The sequence below is a fragment of the Ursus arctos genome, unplaced genomic scaffold, assembly GCF_023065955.2.
Source record: "Ursus arctos isolate Adak ecotype North America unplaced genomic scaffold, UrsArc2.0 scaffold_13, whole genome shotgun sequence".
Classification (NCBI taxonomy): domain Eukaryota; kingdom Metazoa; phylum Chordata; class Mammalia; order Carnivora; family Ursidae; genus Ursus; species Ursus arctos.
In genome coordinates, this window is record NW_026622797.1 from 50,529,664 (window position 1) to 50,549,375 (window position 19,712).

Sequence of the window (19,712 nt, forward strand, 5' to 3'; positions counted from 1 at the left end):
ATAATTACAAACTGTGAAAAGTTGCTCTGAAGGAAAACAACAGGGTACCATGAGAGAAAATAATGGGTGGTTTGGATAGACTGAAGACTTAAGACCTGGAAATGAGCAACCAAGTAACAAAAGTCACTGGAGTGGATGAGTTCACCTAGAGAGAAAAAGGAAAAGAAATCTGAGTTTTCCTTGAAATCGTGCAACATGAAGTGAGGTAAAGGTAAGGACCAAACAAAAGAGAATGAACAGGAGCCACCACACAGGAGGGGAGTGTGGCGATTATGGCCATAAGAACATAGTACTTGAAGGAGAGAGCAATTACCACTGAAAAATGTAAAAAGAGGAGGAGATAAAGAGTGTCCATGAACTTTGGCAACAAAGAGGGTATCATTGGTGATTGAGTGCTACTGGCAGAAGCCAGGGAAGATGCCAGCAAGGAATCACTAGTCGTAACAAAAAAGCTAACATTTATGGAGTGCTTATTACATACTAAACACTATTTTAACAACGGGGGTAACAATATATAATATTATCATTTTGCAAATGAGAAAACTGAAGCTTGAGGAAACCTGGCCAAGACATGATATGAGTGGAGGATCCAGGATTGGAACTCAAGAGGTCTGGCTCCAGAGCCCAAACACCACGTAGTAAAGGCCTCTGGGGGTGAGGCAACAGGACCCAAGGCCTACAGCAGGGACTGGCGCTGTCTTGGCCCTTGCGTCACACAAGACTTTCCCAGCAGAGGTCATGAGATGAGGTAAGAAGATTCTCCAGGCAGATTCTACTGTGCAATGGCCATAAGATTGTCCTTTCATCTGGAGAAAATAATTACTGTCTAAGGGCTGGTACATCCCAGAATACATACTATGACAATTTCCAACTTGCTTTTCCACCATTCATCAGTGAGAGACCTCTGAGAATAATTTCAGCCTAGAGATGACCTAAGGGGCACATACTGCTGCACTCCACACTGAAGTCAAGTGTTATGGCTCCTGCCCCAAGGCCTCAATTCTCAGCAATTCAGCTCTGGATGGTATCACTTTTAGTCCATGGGCTCCACTGCCATAGGCTGGGCAGGGACAAGGCAAAACACATGGGATCGTTCTGGCTGTGTGTCCCTTTATGATTTAGGCAGGAAGGAAAGTGGAGCAATGAGAAGAAAGTGACGGATTGCTGTTAAACAATCCTTTCACTCCATGACAAACACAAAACAAAACCGAGCAGCTGTGCGTTTCTTCTGAGATCTGCTCGTCTTGTTTTCAAAAGCCAGCGATCCCATGGCCTTCACCTCCACCTGGGAATTCTTTTTTAGGTACTTGAGAGGGGAGTGCTAGTTTCTGAGGCGACCTCAATGGTGCAAACCACTGATGAAAGTAAGTTACGGTCCTTGCATGGCCTAACCCTTCCCATTCCCCACCCCCCTTCCTGTCCTTTCTGCCTTCGGCCAGTTTAATGTACACTAAACCCATACAGGTCAAGCTGGCCCTGGGTAAAGAATTTATTGTTTACACAGTAAAATTACAAGAATGAACAAAAAAAAATGAAGTCATCCTCTCTAGAACAGCACTGCACAAGAACCAGGGTGAAATCCAATTCCTCCTAAAGTAAAGCTTCCCATACAGATTACCAAAAGGTGGGGAAAGCAGAGTTTGAAAACATATTTAACATTTTATGAGTTGGTCTCTCTGGGTTAGGAAGTGGAGCACACATAGGAATTCTTTAGCTAGGAAGCTCAGTTGTACTTATCAGATCATGTGAAATACACATTATGTTTAGATTCTTAGAAATGAGCTCAATCTGTATGCAAAGGACTAGAAACAAGCTACAACAATAACAAAAGCTGAAGTTGCCATAGCTGGGGACGGATTAGCTTCATGGGACCACTAATGAGGCCGCACGCTACTCAGCAGGACAGAAGTCAGGCAATCCCACCTGTGACTCTTCCAGCAATTGTCCAAAACAATGCAAATTAAGAGTTAAAATTCTCACCTCAGTGAGGACAGTAATTTAGAGTGCAGCTACTGCCATACACAAATTATTCTAATTTTTCAAAAATTTTGTTATTTGCTAGCCCTGAATTGGGTAAAAGTTGCTGAGCTTTTGTTTTCAGTCTTTAACTTTCCTTTGATCACCAAAGTAATACATGCTTATTGTAAAAATCTAGGAAAATCAGAAAAAAGTGGAGACAAAAACCAAAAAAACCACCCAAAAGCCTGAATTACTAAGGCTTACTATTTCTGGTTTCTCGTCTTCTCGCATTCTTCTTCCTCAATCCCACGCAGAATGCTCTTCTAGCTAGTCCCCCTGTGTAGACAGGTCTTAATACAATGAATGACAACTGCATTCCAAGTACAAAGTTGGGTTTTTTTTTCTCTCCACTAAAAAGTTTATTCTTTACAAGCAAAACAGAAGAGGGATATTGACTGTAGGGTAATTGTTCTAAAAAGGGGGACAGCTCTGAGCCTACTGCACACGTCACACCTAAGGGTGTCTCTTGCATACCTGATCGTTGGATTTTAATGATTGCTTCTGTACTCCCCAGTTCCCATGTTCCATCCTGTTTGCTATGGGACAACCAAGCCATGAAGGGGGAAAAAAGACCCAAAAATGGATCAGGGGGAATTATACCTCAAATCTATATCAAGTAGTCATCATAACTCCGTCTGGTTGGTAAGTTAAAAGTTATCATCCTATTTAATGCAGAAGAAAGATGGCACAGAGAAGTTGGAGCAGAATTCTGGAATGGGAAGAGACATCAGAGATCAACTAACTCAGTGGTGTTCAAACTGCTTAGTGGAGCCGTGGAAGTTCCTTAGGGCCTTAGGTGAGAGAAGCAGAACAACTCACTAAAATTCAATGTACTACATTTACCAAAATCATTGCTTTCAAAAGCATTTACAGAAATGTTTTAATAACATTAGTAAGAATGTTTGGTTTTTGCTGTAGATGATGAAATTTTTTAAAATAAATTAAATCAATAACTTAAATTCAAAGGCACCGAGGGAAATGAAAATGAGCTAAACCAATCCCATCCCACTGAGATGTTGAATGTTGTTTCTAATCAGTAACAGCATGGTAGGGCCAAATAGGTATTTGTTAAACGAACTTATGAATGAACGGAATCCATCAACTTTGCAGAAAAACCTAACATGAAACGACAAAATAAAGTGGCAGAAAGGAAGTCTGGAAGGCATTAATGAGCTGTATGATTAATAACCCAAATTTCATATCTACTAATTACATTAAATGAAACTGTGAAGGATCAAAAAACCCCAATTAAATGTCCCAAACATGTTATATAATGGATGTTAAAAAGTTCACACAACTGAAAATAACGGATAAAAAAAATTTTAAACATCAGAACAAATGGAACAACATTCATATGATAGTGACATTTTTGTTACTGATGAAGCACATCTTTGTGAATTTATTTAACATATGCTTAGTGTTCAAAAAAAGTACTGTACGCTGTTGTTAACGCACTCACAGTGTCCTAACATAGAAGCTAACCTGAGGGCAGGGGTGAGGAGGAAGGGTATCTCTATTTCAGTTCAGCCTATAGGTTGAAAAGCTAAGCTTTTCAGCAGTCTTGCATGTATTTTCAAAGCCTCAATCCCAATTATCACACAATGACATCATCTCTACCTTTCTTCTCCAAGGAAAACTGCTTGCTTCCTTCCGTGAGCCTCCCTGCCTCTCCTCCTCCTCATGCCCATCACTTCCTTCACGTTCCAACTTAAAACTACTTGCAGCAAAACTGGCTCCACTCCATTTGAATCACGGGCCGTGCTCCTCTGCATCTGGAAGCAGGTACCCCACTTGTAAAAGCATAACGGTCTTACATTCAGTGCTTCGCAGTTTTGAAGTAGTTTCATGGGTGTCTGTTTTTCTATTTAATGCTGCCTTTCTGAGGTGACTGTAAACTGAGACCTATAGGCAAGTTTTCTACTTTCTGCACCTCCCAGTGAATGACGGTCTGATGCATGCAGTGTGGTGCTCAATATATATTCAGAAGGTAAAACCTACAGTTTTATGCCAAAGGACCAAGACCTCAATACACTGATCATCTACGTTTTTCTCTTAAATTTGACTGTACCTTTCAGGGAGAGTTAGTCCACACTTAATTTATTCAGGTTAAAGAGAAAAGAAAGGTGCCTACGTAGTTGCAGTAGCTGGATTTTGAAGTGGGGGTTGGGGAAGGAATGTTAAGCTCAACCTGGGAGCAAAGCCAAACCTGCCCAAGACAGGGTCCAGCTCCTGTTGTTGCTGTCACCTGGGGTCGCTGCACCCACGCTTAAGCATGATTTTCCGTCGTCCCAGGAAATGCTTTCTGAGCAGAATACAATAAGAAATAAGACCGGCTCATCTAGCTTTCTCTCATTTCAGTCCAATGCATTTGTGACCAACAAACTGAGCTTTTTTATTTTATCTACAAACCATATATTTTAAGTACATGAATCTGAAAGCTTTTCCCAAAATCAAAAAGCTAATGACTGAATTAGGGTAGCAACCAATGGAGTTCTTGTTTCCTTCCCCAGAGGCGTCTAGTGAAGAGTCCATGCTTTGCATATGAAAGGGAGCATGATTCAGGTCTCACGTGCTGTAGCGGTGAGAGGCAAGGTCTGAAGAAGAATGCCCTTTGGTCAGGTTAGAGGAGCTACTGGGCTCTGGATGCCAGAGCTCCAGGCATCTCCAGTGAGAAAGGACAGGTCCCGAGGTTACCTTTCCTCTTGGTCTGTTAACGGGAAAAGTCTCCTGCTATAGACCTGGATATCAGGACAGCCTCCTCACACCCACCTAAGGCCATCTAGACAGTGCTGACACAGCACTGGGCCAAGATTCTGGAAATGGACACCTGAGACCTATTAGCCAGGACAGATGGCCACTGTTCTGGCCCCTTTCCTATTGTTGATTTGGCATAATTTTAGGATGAGAGAAACTACTGTCCACTTCTTCTAAAGAGCCTGGGCCTCTAATTTAAACCAATAAGTCATCTTTAAAAACAGCATCAAATCACTCCTTGTCCCAACCACACACACCCCTAATTAGACACACAAGTATTAACAAACCACAAGTTAAAAACCTCCAGATGGGGGCAGCAGGAGGAGGCTGGGAATCACAGCCCTCTTTTCCTGGAGTTACTCGTTTTTTAATATCACCTGAATTTAATCCTAAAATGTCTGAGCTATAGGGGACCTTCAGACATCACTTTACCCTAACCCATCACTTCAGACATGGGAACACCAGAGTCAGGAGAGCTGAAGCAACCTGCACAAAGTCACACACCGCTGGTGAAGGGCTGGGCCAGGGCCCACACCCACGTTCCCAGTCTCTGATGCTAAGATTCACTCTTTTTTTATACCATCTTCGTGAAACCCTAACATGCAGAACAAATCACAATAGAAATGCTCTGGGTAAAGTTGGGGGGAAGAAGACCCAGAGCCCCCTTTCCACAATCCCCATCTTCCCCCAGTCCTGCAGCCCCTCTTCTGAGGATTTCCGGGGTCTCTTAGGTCTGCATTTGAGAACAACTCTCCTTACATCATATTCCTTTACACATTCCACTGTCCCATACACCTAAAAATGCCATATGGTTTGGGCAGGGGGGTAAAATATAAGCACACATACAATGATATTATTGAAAATTCAGAAAAGAGGGTAAAAAGTTACTCATATTCCAACGACCCCGCCTTTACCATTGTTGACAGTTTGATATATTCTGTTTTCATTTTTTTCTTCTAAGTATATTTGTTTTACAAATTTGAAATCATAATTTTCTGTCTTGTTTCCCTGACTTGACACTGGACATATATTTACTGAACAAATTAAATTTTTACTAACATTCATGAGGATTTCAGGATGTTCTTTTTGATAAATGGCTACCTTAGGAAATATGTCAGAAAACTTGGACACTATAATCATGCCACAGAAGTGAGGGGAAATTTTTTAATAGAGATAATATTAGTTATTGGAAAAGATAACCAAAAAGCTACTAGGGTAAGACAACCCCAGGACAAGAGGGAAGGACATACGTGGCTGACTGTCACATGGGGAGAAAGGCTTATTTCCAGCAAGAATTTCCTTAGCATCTCTTTCTTTCCCCCTGAGTCTAACAGAAAGGACCACGACTCTAGAAAAAGGACTATCTCTACCTTTACCAGGAGTCTGATATGTACAGTAAACCCATACAGACCTAACTCACCTATCTTACTTTTACACATCCATGAAAACATTCAGAGGCTAATCACAACATTCTGTTACTAACCAACTTTGCCCCCGCTATTCTGAAGGAGAACCAAGGGCTGGATTCAGACACTTTTAAATCTGTAACAAGGTCCAAGTAATGCGGGGCTTTAGGACAAAGCCCTCACTGAGTTCCCAGGTTGGTTTCTGGCTTTCTAACTTTGTGGTCTATATTGTGTCACTGGACCCAGCAGCACCTCAAGAAGCTAATGATTCATATGCTCGTATAGAACTCATTAATTAAGCTTAAATATAATTTTTCCCCCAAGTGGTGCTAAACTAGCCAGACAATAAGGAAAACAAAAAATAGATTAAAGAAAAATAACTTCTCAGTCATATATGTGTGTACTTTTATACAATTTATTTTATTCTTTGCCAGTTTTGGGGAAAACTATAATGAAGGAAGACATAAAGCTTAAAACTACAGTAAAGACTAGAGGCAATGTAACCAAACCCTGCCCAGCACCCAGAAGCCCCCTCACTCTGCAATAGTCTGTGTCTCTCCCCAGTTCCTCCTCATGTCAGAAGATCTTCCGATCCCTGCACAGGGCTGCTCACTCGCAAGAGCTGGGATTTAAATGAAGGCAGCTCAATGGGACTGCCTGGGAGGAAGCTGCAGAGCTGCCTGGACAGTAGTTTCTCAAAGTCTTTCAGGAAATGCAAGTAAGCCTGGAAATGTACAGAACATGACGTGAGTGCCCCCCAGAAACACAGCTCTCCTCAGTGGCTGCCAGCCTGGGTGGTCTTTGCTTCCTGTGGCTTCTCACCTGGCATACACCAAAGGTCCCTTTCCAAGTGGTGAGCTCACTGCAATCCTCATCCTTACAAACTTCCAGAACATACCTCTAGAGACCTCCATCCCTACCAAAAGGAGGAAGTCGTTTCCAGGACACGTAACAGTGAAGGGTTGGCCTGGTCTTCAAGACACCAGATTCTAGGACACTAAAAAGCAGGGTCTCTGGAAGCTTGGGTCTCTTACCCCGTGCACCCCATTTCCCCAGCTCCACAGAGGCTCCACACAGGGTGTGTTCTATTAGCAGAATGTTTCACCTGTAAGGTATGTGGGGTTTATGTTTTCTCTCTGCTAAATGAGTTCTCTCAAGCCTAGGAAACAATGATATCTGGTCAAGAAGTCTAAGTGAATAAAAATATCAAAGAAGTGAACATGTTACATCCGTATTCCTCAGGAGATCAAGTTAACATTTTATGTGTGCACACTGACAGGTTCACTACCCCTAACTTCTATAAATAGATGAAATCACACAGAATGGGACCCAGGCACAAGGGTTACTCTAACGTCCAAGTCTTTAGGCAGGGAGGCACGGAGGCACCAGGCACTTCTGGAAGCAGGCCATGAAACCAGGCCTCAGAACAACTGGTTTTCTTACTCCCCAAACTGAGGGCTTGCCTCTCTAGTTGAGGAGTGACACAGCTTAATCCCGCTTTGTGTGGGAAGGCTGACGAGATTACCACATGGACAACCACTCAGTAGTAGAAATCACTTTCTTTTTTCTGGCAAGTCTTATCAAGGGAACCAATTATTAAATTATGCACAAAAGCTACACTTTTAAAAAAAAATCTCCCTTTTCCTTGCTGTCTCTAAACACTGGAGTCATTATAACCAACTCATCCCCATGACTTAGCCCAAACCTTCTGATAAAGGCAATCAGTCAGCATGTTCCAGAAAACACTAATTCTGCTACAGCTAACTTGCCTTTAATTCTGAGTCCCCTACTACCATCTCTCCTGACCCATGAGGGCTTTTTTCCCATTATGCAACTGTATGAGTGACTGGCCATTTCATCACCCCTGCCAAGTGAAATGCCATGACAGGACATGAATCTCTAACAGAAGGGGAAGGCAACCCTCACACCTCCTACAGCTTAGCTCCTGACATATCTAAAAACACTTCTTGCTATAGAATCATGGCATTTTATTATTCTTTTTATATTTTAAACAAACAAAACAAATTATTATAGAATGTAACAAACACCCATGTGCCCACTGCTCAACTTTAACACAGCTTAATATTTGCCATATTTGCTTCAAATAACTTTTATAAAAAGAAATAAAACATTACAAAAATGCCATGTGTCCCCTGCTCATTCCATTTCTCTTCCACTCTCCTCATAGGCAACCACTCTTCTAAAATTAGTAGTCGTTTTATAAAAATTTAAAATTTTTACTACATAAGTATATATGCATAAACAATATATATTCTTTGCATGGTTTAAAACTTTATATAAATGGCATCACACTATAGCTAAGCAACTTGCATTTTTTGCTCAATTTTTACTTTTTCTTATGAAAGTTTCAAACACACGCAAAAATAAAAAGATTGTAATAACCCCCATGTACTTACAATCCAGCCTCATGACTAATCTTGTATCTATATACATAAATTATATCCATCCCCTACTCACTCATCCCTTTCTTGGCACCCCAATCACTCTGACACAAATCCCATATAGGTAAAACTTGTAAAGATCTATTTTCTACTGGAGCTTTTTTTTTTTTTTTTTTTTTTTTAAAGAGAAGCCAAGGCAGAAGGGGCAGGGGGCGGGGGTGGAACAAATACACAACCTGGTTTCAACCACCCTAGGAATTATAGCTTAAATTATTAAGTACATGGATCCAATAAGGCAAAAAAGAATGCCAGCTTTGGTTAGGGCCCAGGAGTCTAAGCATAAGCTTCTCCCTTCCCAGTGCCTTTGAGGAAGGGAGGTTGTCTGTGAACCCTTCCACTGCCCACCACCTTCAACTCCAGCTCAGTCTTCTGAATACTTTAACTTCCCAAGATAATATTTTCTTGACACCTAGAGAAAAACTCCATCCTCCTTCACGTACCCAGCACCTGAGCTGCATCTCCAAATACATTTACACGTACAGACGTAATGGTTAGTTGCTAATGTTTATCATGTGCTTTGGGCCAGGCATTTTTTTCATGCCTCAGGCTGCACTATTACCTCATTTTACAGATGAGAAAACTGCACAGAGGAGTTAAATAATTTCCCCAAGGTGGCTAATAAGTGAAGCCCTGTACTGAACTCCGGTGGACTGGCTCCAGGGCCCACATAACAACCCACACTGCCTCCTTAGCAAGAGGACCAGTTCCCAGTGGAACTCAAAGAAGCCACATACTTGGTGAATGTTTGGAAGCAATCAAAACTCCACTAGCAAACATGTGATAAAAATCTTAGTAACTGAGCCAGATTGAAGGCTGGCCGTGGATGCTATGGGCAATTGGTTCTCAGCTCTGTGATATTCTTCAACTTAATATTCCTTTTAAGAGGTCACAGTCAAATTGACTTCCGTGTAAAAAAAGTAAAAAACAGTACAAAGGTAGACAAAAGCCATTCATTAGTCCACTTCCCCTCTCCACAGCCACTTACAACAGGGAACAGAAAAAGATCATGCTCTTAAAGCCCGAAAACACGTGACCTTCCTTCATCTTGAGAATGTGGTATCTCCATATCAAAGAGTTCATTGTGTTGCATGCACAAAAAGGGGCAAAATTATAATGGCCTAAGTATTTGACCTTTATGCACTAGCAAATGCATCAAAGCTTGGTCTCTAACAATTTTTGGTCATTTATAATAAAAATCGGTTCTTGAGGAAGAAATGTCATTTTTTTTAAGAACAAAGTCCAGAATTTCAGCTGTATATCTTAAATGCTATTTCTTTATAAACATAAAATCTCAAGGAAAAAAATCAGGTTATAAGTTAAATACTTCTCTTATATTTGCCAATGTGCTACACACACACACACACACACACACACACACACCCCTGTAAGCAACCCCAGTGCTTGAGCCCAAGGTGGGCTACAGATTTTTTCATAATCATATTGTTTTCCTGCAATATCTAAACAAGAGTGAATATTATTACCCTGACATCTCATTTTATTTACTCAATCAGTATTTACTGAGCACTGAGTATCCACCACTGCATTCAATGTTCAAATACATCAGTGAACAAGATACTCCTCAGGGAGCCTTTATTTTGAATGTACAGAGGAATTTCCTTTTGCTTAAATTATTGACTTATGAACCCTCAATTGAGAGGACATCTTCTAGTTGAAATTTTACTTTCTTAAGGGAAATAAGAATTTATGAGCAGTGGGGATTGGGTAGAGAAGATACAGTTAAAAAGACTACACTATGGTAACAGATACTATTTCATAGGTTTTTTAAATAGTTTTATAAAGTCCACATAAACAATTTTGAAGCTTCAGCTTTGACAGTGTAACCTCTCCATAATATCCCTCCAAAAGAAGGGAAAGAGGGAAAAGAAATACTAAGGTGTTCACTAGAAAGCTGAAGTTTCTTACAGCGTACTATTTGCATGCTCTAAACAAACAAAGTCAGGCAGGAGGAGATGGAGAAACAGAGCCAGCTGATGCTGATGGATCACCGGTTCAAACATGGTGCCAGCTCCCTCTCTTCCATGAACTTCACCTGCCTTTTTTGTTTCACTGACTAGATATGGGAAGTTACTGGATGTCTGTAGGTCTTATCTTGACCTAGGGACACTAAAAAGCATCTATAACAACGTTATAATACTTTGAATAACCACAGTAGGTTAAGGGAGAGAATAAAAAACACTCAAGAATTATATAAACTAAAACTGTTTACAGAAAGCGTAGTTGCTATTGTAGAGAGTATTTCTTTTCAGTATTAACTTTTTTGGAGTGCTAAAATTTCAAAGGCTTCTTAGGCAACCTAACTCTTGATAAGAGCTATTTACGAACTGATTAACTCTTGACTTCCTGGTCCCTGGCTATACTTTACTTATCCTCGCTCAGGCTGCTGGACATGGTCTGCTTCCAAGAAGAAATTCCAGATAGCTGGGACTATACTTTGCTCATCTCTGTAGTCCCCAGAGTGCCTAGCACCATGTCTAAACCAAACTCTGTGTCCACTCATAAAATTTTTTTATTTAATTAAGGAGGCTTTCCCTGGTGTGAAGGAGTGTGAAGGACATAGCACCATGCAACTAAAAAGATTAAACCTGAATCTAATCGAGCATCTAGAGCTAATTTCCAGTTTCAGGAAATTCAGGCAACAGAGGAACAAGATAATGGCACCACAAGAAAACAGATATATCCAGAATGTGGGACATTCTGCAGGACAACTGACCCAGTTTCTGCAACAAGTCAAGTCATGAAAAAAGAAAGGGGGAGGAGAACTGGGGACTACTCCTGATTAAAAGACAAAACATCCATACCCCATGTGTGGACCTTAATCAGATTCTAACAAAAAACACTGTAAAACACACACACACACATACACACACACACACACACACACACACACACACACACACATTTTTACATAATCGAGAAAAAAACTTTCTTATTACAAACTGGACATTAGATGATACCAACAAAATATGGTAAGTACAGTTATCGTAACAACACCATGGTTATGTAAGAATATGCCCGTGTCTATTCACGTCTTTTCAGGGCACCCCGAGGTATGTAAAAGTGAAATTACAGGCCTAGGATTTCCTTTAAAATTTTCAAGGAAGGAAAAAAAGAAAGAGAAAATACAGATTAACCAAATGAGGCAAAATCTTGATAGCTGTTGGACAGATACTCCATACTGTTGACTGTGTTTGAATTTTTTCATAATAATGCTTAAACTGAGGCTCAAAAGCAGTAATTCAAAACCATTTTATACAAAAAGTAAACAAATATTTTCAAACCTAGAAATGAGACGTGTTCACTTTACAGCTGGTTCATTAGATGCACAAAAATAAGCTTTCTTTTCTGATTACCTCTACCATTTTTTTTTTTTTTACAAGTGCGTGACACTTCACATGCTGTCAGATGAATAATAAATAGGACTGCTATGAAGCAGTGTCCATCCTTACCCACGGTCTCCTTAGCAGACCACTGGCATTTTTCCTACACGGGGAAGGACAGCAATTACACCCAGGCCTCAGGGAGCAACTCAAAGAGAAATGCTAAGTACAAAGCAGAAGAAACTCAGGCAGGGTAAGAGAGTGTCACAGAAATTACTTTTTTCCCCCTTTTAATTGACGTATAATTGACATAGAACATTATATTAGTTTCAGCAGAAGGTAGCTTATAGGCACAGCACCATACTCTTCATGGGTTTATTATCTAAATTCTTACAAAGGTGCTTAAAGCAAGTGCTACTTCATAAAAAAAAAAAAAAAAGCCTTAGAAAACCACATAAAAAGTAGTAGATTCCATACGTAATGTCTTCTGTAAGAAAACAAAGTGCGTTTTTAAAAAATTATAGAATAACCATTTAGAGAGTACAAAAATCCTAGACGAACACTATCCTGTCCTTATGCAAATCAACAAGTGCCCTCCTCCCTACCCTCTTTCCTCCCCTAACCCCCAAGAAAATAAAATCCCAAACTGCATATGGATTGAAGGGCCAGGTGTTTGCAAATCAGAGATGGAAATGACCACATGCATAAGCCAGATCCCTAAAGAGAGGAATATCCCCATTTATCCGGAGGCAGCCTGACAAAACTGGCACTTTCCACCTCACCCATCTGCATCATCATTCAGATTTACAGACTTCAACTCCTACAGTGCAGCGATGGGGTCAGCCTCATCCACCACTATACCCCCCCCCCCAGATGCCCAGCATGTAATACACACTCTGATGAAGATAAGGAAATATATCTACAATCCTACCTACCTCAGCCTTCTGTCTTCTCCAAAATGAGAAGACTTAGAAAATACTGATGTCAAGGATGATAAGCTAAGTGCCAGAGATTCAGTATAAAAAAGCAGAACGATTTACTACATTTCAGAAAGCTACTATTAAAATGTCTTAATTTTATTTAAAGGGCTGGGGCACTTACACGTGTTTAAAAACAAAAAACAAAACCCCAAACCTTTACTGAATGAAAAGCAATGATCCTAAAGTTCATGATTATTTTATACATTCTAATCAATTTATTAACAAACACAGCCTTTTAATAATGGCTCCCTGAGAAGGAGGACAATGACCCTTGGCGTCAATAGGAAGAAAACAAGGGAAGAAGAGGTAGCAGAACTTGGGAAAGTCCACTGGAGTTTCTTCTCCTTTAAAGTGAAACAAGTCGCAAAGAGTTCTAGAGAGAAGCGGCAAGACTTATGCATGAGTTTATCTAACTTAGAGAAAGGAGGTGGAAACGTAGATGCAACAAAGACACGCCTTAGTCACAAGATCACAAGAAAACTAACATAAAAAGACAGGCAAAGCCACCTTCAACTGTTTCCACCCCCCTCCAAAGCCCAGAAGTTCAGGTGATCCCATTAGACACAAATGTCCAAGAGCTCCCTTGGTCAACCAGGTTCCGAATATCACCTTGGACGCCCCAAATGTTCAAATTCCCTTGAAAGCCTCATGACCATGGAGGCATCTCTTGGGCACTGTCTCTCCCAAACCTAGTATGTTCTCTTTTCCACATTCACCCACCTCTACACTTTCTTTGAACTTCACCTCTACCACTCCTACCTAGTGCCTGCTCTTTCTCTTCGGATTGTTCCTTCTCACCTATTTTCACCATCCTGCCTCTCTTCCTCCCCTTCTCTTCCGACCTGCTCTCTCCTCTTTCCCTTCTTCTTGGTACCTTTCTCTGTTTGACAATGGCTCCCACTCTTACTTGTATCCCCCAAAACATTCTGTACCTACTCCCTCTCCCTCCCCTCTATTTTCCACACCTAGAAGCCATTTCCTGAAGCTACTTGTGTTTATGACTAAAGCAAAAAAAAAAAAAAAAAAAAAAAAAGAAAGAAAGAAAAAGAAAAAAAAAATCTTAGGGTGAAGATGGAGTATAAACCAATAAAGTATTTTTAAAAATTGGTCTTATTAAAAATTTTCTTAAACAACTTGAAGGTTGACCTAGAAAGTAAGTAGTAAGGAGGCCTACAAAGCTTCGGGTGGGCCTTTCCTACATGTCAGGGCCAGAAGTGCAGAATTTCTATAAACACAAAAATGTATCTAAATCTACCTCCTGGTCCATATTTCTAATCCTTTTATCATACAGGTTCACCATCAAGGCCACAGGGACTTATGGATGAAGAAGATCTCTTTTCCCTGGTTTGTGATCTAAATTCCTATCCAAGGATGCCTGAAGACAAGTGCTACTTTATTCATAGAAAAGCACATGAACAGCAGATACCCTGATTATTTAATGTCTCCAGTTGTTTTTAAAAAAAGGTTTTTAAGATTATAGAATGAAATCTTTTTTTTAAAGATTTTTTAAATTTTTAAAAAATATTTTATTTATCTATTTATTTATTTGAGAGATAGAGAGAGAGCACAAGCAGGGGGAGCAGCTGGGGCAGAGGGAGAAGGAGACTCCCTGCTGAGCAGGGAGTCTGATGCAGAACTCGATCCCAGGACCCTGGGATCATGACTTGAGCCAAAGGCAGACACCTAACCAACTGAGCCACCCAGAATAAAATTTCTGAAAGCTTTTACTATGAAGCAAAAATATTACTTAAATAAAGCATCAACCCCCTCCTAATCCCTTCTAAAAAGATTACTGCATATAACATTATTATCCTTTGACTTTTCAATGGCATCAAAATACAACATGCTGCATAAGACAGTAAGAGAGAAATAACGAACGAAGGACCTCCTTCCAAACTGATATCACAAACAACCAAATCCCTCTCTGCTGGCAGTTCTCCCCTTACCACCCCCTTGATTCCACTGTGTCCCAGATCTTAAGAGAGCCCGAGGAAGAAGGTACCAGAAAATTATACAACCTTTATCCTCAACCTTAATTGCCTTTCCTACAGAACGGAACTGAGAGAAGGTTTTAGAAGGGTCGTTCATAATCTAGAAGGCAATTTTGATCTCTCACCTTTGAGAATGCTGCCTATTTCCTATTCTATCTGTCCTCCTTGGCACCTCTGATTATCGCTGGTGATTATTACTATCACCACCAACACTAACAGATAAGTGTTCATTTATTTTGCTAGAACCTATGCTAGTAAGCCCTTAATATGTATAACCTCAATGTAATCCCCAATTGGGATTTTACCTATGAGAAACAGGGGCACAGAAAGCTTACAGAACTTGATAAAGGTCCTCAGCCAGTAAGTCAAGGAGTTCAGACTGAAACCCAGGTCTGGTTCTGAAGCCCAAACTCTTTTTTTTTTTTTCTTTTTTTTAAGATTTTATTTACTTATTCGACAGAAATAGAGACAGCCAGCGAGAGAGGGAACACAAGCAGGGGGAGTGGGAGAGGAAGAAGCAGGCTCATAGCGGAGGAGCCTGATGTGGGGCTCGATCCCATAACGCCAGGATCACGCCCTGAGCTGAAGGCAGACGCTTAACCGCTGTGCCACCCAGGCGCCCCTGAAGCCCAAACTCTTAACCATGACACAACCTTACTCAAAAAGACACTCTATACCTCCATCCCAACTCCAGAAATTTGAAGATCCCCAGAGATCAGAAGACCATCAACACTCATTATGTAAAAACCTTTATACCCACCCAAGGTTCCTCTCATCTTTTGTGTCTTTCCCTCACAGTGCCTGTCAGGGGAAGAAGGAGGTGGCCTCCTCATCCTGTCCCAGGGTAGAGTGCTGTTCCACTTCTTTCTAATTATATCTGGCTGAGAATGTGGGTTTAAGCTCTTTTAGCACCATGGAACCTGCTTAGAGCCTTGATGAAGCCTGCTTCCCCCTCTCCGTCTCCACCTCACATCCTGGGTGAAGCCAATGGACCTGGAGGAGAGTCACACAGCAAGCCACAAAGCTCCAAAGTGAAACATGGCTCTTCCTCCCTGTCTCCCCAAACCCCATAGGTGACAATCCTTTCAAAGGACCACCAAAATATCCTGTCACCACTAGTTCTTCTCTTGTGTGGGAGAAAAAGATGGAGAAAATTAGTTACTATGGATTAGCCATTAGAAAGCCCCTGCTGAGCTCATGCTTTATCTTAGTTAAGAATTAAATACGCACACCAGAGACTTCAAGCTCATACAGGGCTTTGGGAGGAGGGCAAAAGAGTACACACAGGTAATCTTGTCATTTTTCTTAGCATGGAGCAACCCGATAACAAATGCATATTTTGTACTAAAAAGCAGATTCTGAAACCGAAAGCAAAAATAGATGACTAAAATACATTCTATTTTCCCATATCTCTACAGAGGGAGAACCACACAAACTTATACCAAGGGGCAAGTATTAAATACTAGGAATGATAATGGTTACTACAGATTGAGCAGTCTGTCTCTGTCAGGCTCTGTTCTAGGTGCTTTACAGACATTATTTCACCCAACCTTCATAATCCTGTGAAGCTCTTATTATAAGGAGGAAATGGAGGTTTAGGGACTCTACCCGCAAAGCAATTATATAGCACTTACTGTGTGCCAAACTCTGTTCTAAGCATTTTAAATACACATATCTTGACTCATTTAATCCTCACAACAGCCCTGTGAAGTAGGTGATACTCTAACAGATAAGCAAACTAAGGGAGGGAGTCATTAAGTCACTTGTCCAAGGTCACACAGCTGATAAGTAAAATAAGGATTGAAACCTAGGCACTAAGGCTCCAACATCTGTGCTCTTGGTCACTGAAATTTACTACAAATATATTCCCTGGGTTTTTATTTTACCGTTTGGGGGGGTTGTTATTTCTCCAACAACAATGCAAGCTCTTAGAGAACAGGTAGCACTTCTCACACCTCACTCAGCAGTCAGTACTGTGAACCAGCTAAGGCAGGGTCATCAGTAAATAACTGAGTCTGGTGCAATACATGGAAGGTCTGACTGTTGGGAGTTCTCCCCTGCCAGCTCCACTGCCCTCCCACCTCAGCAGTCCCCAAAGTCTCCTGGCCAGCCTATGTGGGTCCAACCTGGGGACATGTGACTGGTACAGATTGAAAATGGTCTAACATCAAGATTGGCTTCTTTACTCCCCCCACTTCCAAACCACTGGAGAGCAAACTCAGCAACAGGACTGCCACATTCTGCTCCATTCCCCACTGCCCAATGTCCACACAGGTCAAAGCCCCACCTCCTGCTAGACCCAGGAGTGAGTGACCTCAGAAGCCACTGCTAACCAGCATGTCAGTTTGCAAGAGGGCATTTACCAACCACCCTGCCTACAGCAGAAAGAACAAAGCCTCTGGTCTGACACTCCAGGCCTCTCCCAGGCTCCAGTTTACCTTTGGTTGATCTGTCCCCTGTCTTCCCACCATCTGTCCTTACCGGGGAGTCCCACACCACACTGTCATTTACTCCTTGGACAGCTATTTAGGGAGTAACTACCATTTGCCAGGGTCTCTGTCAGGAGCTGGAGATACAGGTGAACTAGAGACAATCCTACCTCATGGAGCTCACCCATCCTGTCCCACCTTAAAAAACCATAGCTGTCATTCAAGGTTCAGCCACCTCCTATGCGACACCTTTGAAGATAACCCTAGTTTTAAGTATCTGTCTGATAGCAAGTTATGCCAGAGTTTATAGTAGATTTAAAAATCACCTAAAATCCTAGTAAAAATACTGGCATAGCCAGCCAGCGGAGGAACATAAAATTCCAGATTAAAGATTAGAAAGATTATCCTCACAGGACATTTCACTCTGAAATATGCAGAACAGTAAAGGTTAAGATAAAAATCCATGAAATCAATGATACCTGGGGGGGGGGGGGGGACCTGAGAAGGCAGAGCACCCTGAACTACTGTAACTTATAAACTGATTTTATCTTTCCCTCCCTGGCTATACAGTTGTTCTTTATCTCAAAAAAATCAATGGCCTACCTATCTGTTTATCTCAGATATATGTGCTCAAGTCATCAAGTAACCTAGGAACACCGGTAATGTGGCTTGTCTTAAGGCAATGGCACATATCCCAGAAAACAGGGACCCCTTGTTGGGAGACAAGGTGCCATAGGTACTTGAGCTGACAACACAACTCATGAGTTCTGACACCTCAGGAAAGAAAACCAGCATCCTTGGAGATCATACTGGTAACTGTGATTCAAACTCCACACACGCCAACTGATACACCTTACTTATCTTGTACCATGGGAAAATAACGGAATTACATACAAGTGAAATTTTCAAATAACGAATACTTACTTTTCAATGTCAAAACATTAAAGCAGCAGTCATTTTAAGAGTGTGGACAAAATTTAACATTTTCTGGATGTCTAGGATCATACTAAAGTGTGCTTGACACTAAACAGCCTGAGACTTCCTCTCCTGAGCACCTGCTGTAAGCAGCTTCCTCCCCTCACCCTCCGCCCCACCTCCCTCTAACCAGCTGTGCACCTAGGAAGAACCGAAAGGAAAAGCAGATAACTAAGCTTATGCAACACACCAGCGGAACTGAGACACAATTCTAAGCAAACACGCTCTGGTCCCCCTTATGAGGGGGCTGAAGGCCGGGACAGAGCCATAACACACTACGCACCTGTGGCAGGGGAGGCATCACTCAGTATTTCACCTCTCCATCCTCTCACTAACGCAACCCAGCACACAGCAACACTATGTCTACTTTAAAGATAAGGTCCTGGCAAAGTTGCTGGCTCACCCCACATTGCACAGATGGTGGGTGGCAGGGTCCCAGCCTTCTGACTCCAAGGAGCATCATCCTTCCCTTACACCGAAGCTGAGTCTCAGAGTCGTGAAGGCCTCACCAGAAGACCCTGATGCATTTTAGAGCACTCACCACAGTTTCCCAGAGTAAGGATTTCTTCAGTTTTAGAGGAATTCATTTCATTATTAATGGGGTTCCCCCCATCTTATCTTTTAGAACTAAAATTTATTGGTTGAGTGCAAATAATTACTATAGTAAAGACAACTATCTCATCCTAGACACACCGAGGCACCTTGAACTGTGGTCCTGTGAAGAACTTAGAGCGTCACTAGTTTTCATCAATAAACCTAAAGAATGAAGTAAACTCTTATGACTACCCAAAAGGGGAGACCGTCTACCTAATGATCTAAAATCGGTTCTTCGATCATTATTTTATGATTAAACAGTTGAGTAAACTTGCCAAAGAGCACAGAAATGTTGAGAAATGGAACTTTTCACAAGAAACTAAGTGACAATTTTAAGAAAACCGTAACTACAAGTTATGTTCACTATGTGTGTTTTACAGCACTCTAGCTTAAGTTATAACAAATACCAGATAAAAAGTTTAATCCTATGCACATGGCATGTGTTCAGAGAATAAACTTTTTAATCTGAGTCTTTAAAAATGTCAAGTAACTGCAAAACATTATGTATGTGAGAAACACCAGCACCCATCCCCACTCAGTTGAAGAAGCTCCTATGATTTCTTCCACCTCTACTTTTATGTAGAGGGGAAAAAAAAAGTTCATTTAAAGAAATATGAACTACATCTAAAACTTTACCAAAATGCAGTACTAACTTTAATTTTTTACATTTTGATTATTCCCTGTGAAAATAAGGTGGCAATCTAAATTACATAGGACATGCCCTACAACTACAAATGACCTCTTCTATAAAGTGCGCTAGTCCT

The 19,712-nt window shown here is 41.2% G+C and overlaps 1 protein-coding gene across 2 annotated transcripts in view; it reads right to left on the bottom strand.

Moving 5' to 3' along the window:
- The window catches only part of FOXO3 (forkhead box O3), a 124,105-nt gene that overhangs the window by 38,198 nt on the left and 66,195 nt on the right, over positions 1 to 19,712 (bottom strand). Inside the window, exon 1 of one of the 2 annotated variants that reach the window (XM_057311217.1) lies at positions 1 to 19,712. This exon is cut by the window's left edge and continues 13,189 nt beyond it; it is cut by the window's right edge and continues 11,800 nt beyond it. The exons of the other annotated variant lie outside the window; for it this stretch is intronic. The gene's annotated coding sequence lies outside the window, so the exon portion shown is untranslated. 2 annotated transcript variants of the gene reach the window in all.